We start from the raw sequence: 3,048 nt of genomic DNA on the forward strand, positions 1-3,048 counted from the left end.
TATCTATCTATCTATCTATCTACCTACCTACCTACCTACCTACCTACCTACCTACCTACCTACCTACCTACCTACCTATCTATCTATCTATCTATCTATCTATCTACCTACCTACCTACCTACCTATCTATCTATCTATCTATCTATCTATCTATCTATCTATCTATCTATCTATCTATCTATGTATCTATAATCTGTTTACCTAAAATCCATCCATTTATCTGCCTATCATCTATTTATCTATTATCTATCTATCCATCCATCATCTTTGTATGTATGTATGATCTAATAATCTATCATTTATCTGTTTACATAAATTAGATAAGAGAAAACACATGTAGCCATTTTTTTTCACTCCCTGCTTGACACCCTCAATACTTCTTACTGGTAGTGCAGGATACATTTTAAATGCCTCACCAAAGTATATGGGGCCATTCACAGTTTATTCCAGAATCTGCCCATAGTCTCTTTTCTTTTTCTTTTCATGCATTTTCATGCTCTGTGCTCCAATATACTGAAGCACATAACAATTCCATATGGGATTAGCACATAACAAGTATTTTTACATGTGCTTAGATGCATAAGTAAATTAAAACACAATTGTAATTAGATTCCGACATGTAGACTCTTCCTTTTTGAAATGTAAAGGCCTTGATCCCAGAGTGTTTTAGTATGTGCACAATTTTTGCACATGATAGATACTCATTAAGAATCTGTGAATCAACCTACTAGGCTCATAGTCATCTCTTACTCATCCATGGCATTGAAGGGACCTTGGATAAGCCAAATGTATTAAATAATAATATGTTTGATTTTCTTGGAATTTATAAAATTATCAAGCCAAACAATGACTATCTTGAGAGACTGGAAATTTGGCTGGATTTTCTTGGTTCCTCCCTTTCCCACAGAATTCTTTGGTTTTTTTTTTTCCATCTTTTCTGTGTCCATTTAGTATCAAATCTAAGACCCAGGCAAATACCACTGATTTAGGCAGAGCTGACTTATCCAAGATTACTCTCTTAATAATTCAAACCTCACCTTGGTTGAGAAGGCAATGAACTATTTTGAACTGGAAAAGTACTTTGGTTTGAGCTGTGTTTCCAAGCAAAGCAGAAAAATAGAAAGGGGATATTGAATAATCATTACCCTGATTATGACAAGAACCCGAAAGGAATGCGTGAGAGTTAGTCACACGAGCCTGGACTGTGGTATACTCATCGTGAATCCATGGTGCCGACCCCAGGGTTGACCTTCTCCAGGAGAGGTGGCAGCCCCCCTTTGAGGATGTGGCTACAGCTGCTCTTGGGTGGGACACTCGACAGACTAACCTGAAGAATCCCTTTCATCTGGATATTCAGAAAGACTTATTTTACAATAAAGTCAATGTAGAACTCTTTGTTTCAACTGAAAAATCCACGAGAGTCTTTAAGTCCTTCAAGTCAAAGTGCAGAGCTTTACAGAGATCATTTTGAGATTGGGTGAATGCCTGAGTTATCCCAATTTAACATCATACATGTAACAGACTAAAGGGATGGCTTGTACCCTGCCAGATTTAGTGACCATGGCATTGATATTTTTAATTGAAAATACTCGTTTAATGAGGAAACCCTCTGATGCTCTAGCTTTAAGACCTCTTCACTTAACCAGACAGTGGTGTTTCCCCACTTTTGGGGCCAAGGAACAGTTGCACCAGTTAGAACCCATAACTGCAGAGAAGCATGCCTTTAAGAGCCCAGGAATTGCTGTATTTACCAGTTGGAGGTGGCATTCTGCTAGTAATTCCAAACCATTTAAAAAAAGCAAAAGTTACGGTCATTAAGTTTTGAAGCCGCAAAAGCATGAATCAACATTATAGCCTTGTCTGTATCTCAGTAGGAACGGCTCTCAGCTGAACTGCGGCAGCAAAATAAACGTTTGCAGATGTTCTGACAGAGTGTCATCTGAGGGCTTCAATTTATTAGCTCACTGCCTTACTCTTGAAATGGAGTGGCAGCGTCAGATGTCGACAAGAAAATCCTCCCTCCAAACATTCTGGACTTTAGCAAATAACTTCATTTCCAGCACTTGTAATGTAGACGCGCGAGGATTTTCAACAGGCATGGACTGTGTTGCCGAGAGATGGGCCTCAAGACATCTCTCTGTGTGTGGACATGGCTCAACCATGGAGGGGATTAAGGAAATGGGATTGTCTAGCAGAATGGTGGCAATGGCCATTTTAAAACACAGACTTTTTATTTATTTATTTATTTTATTTATTTATTTCTCTAGATGACACTGTGAATGTTGCATGTGTATGTCTCTATTCTGGCTCAGTAGATCTTGTTCTTATTGCCCAATGAGAATCTAGAAAAACCCCATTGAAGGTTAAGGCACGTGCACCCAGCCCTTGAAGGTTGCTGTACTACCTGGTTTTCCCTGTGGTGAATGTCTTTCCTATATCCTTTGAAAGTTGATTGATGTATCTGTAGACAGATAAGTTTTGCAGATCAGTAACAATCATTTTCTGCCCAGTTCTGCTTGTGTGTGTGTGTGTGTTTCTGTGATTTTATCTGATTGTTAAACAGATTTTTTTTTAACCCTCCATGTTAAATCTGACAAGTTTATAGGCTTAGTTATTTGAGCTCTGGAATGAATTTAGACAGCTTTTCAGGCTATTTAAAGTCAGAGGAAAGTAAATTAAGGACACTAGAATGGATGGCTTGTTGAAAAGTTAAGAAATAATGGCTCAACTCCAAACAGTGCCAGAACAGCTTAGCACTCATTAGAAGGCGATTGTACTATGTGCTTGGGTACTTTAAAGAGAGGAAATAAAAGTGTTCTTAAGATTTCCAACATGTCTCAGGTTTGAAGAGTTCAAGCTGATGGCAAAATTGGTTTTTAAGACATGGCATGAACTTTTGAAGAGTTTTCTGTTTTCATAAACTTGTTAGGAATAGAAACCAAGGCATACAGTTCATAACCGGGGAGAGTCTGGGCTTCATTCCCCACAGATCCCCATCCCAGCCCCTCTGCCTCGATGTCGCCTGTAAGTGATGTGTGACCCAGGCG

The 3,048-nt window shown here is 38.8% G+C and overlaps 1 protein-coding gene across 2 annotated transcripts in view; it reads left to right on the plus strand.

The window, feature by feature from the left end:
* The window catches only part of Slc4a4 (solute carrier family 4 member 4), a 329,959-nt gene that overhangs the window by 110,445 nt on the left and 216,466 nt on the right, over window positions 1-3,048 (plus strand). The gene's annotated exons all lie outside the window — the stretch shown is intronic.

This window comes from Microtus ochrogaster, linkage group LG1 (genome assembly GCF_000317375.1).
Source record: "Microtus ochrogaster isolate Prairie Vole_2 linkage group LG1, MicOch1.0, whole genome shotgun sequence".
NCBI classification, from domain to species: Eukaryota; Metazoa; Chordata; class Mammalia; order Rodentia; family Cricetidae; genus Microtus; species Microtus ochrogaster.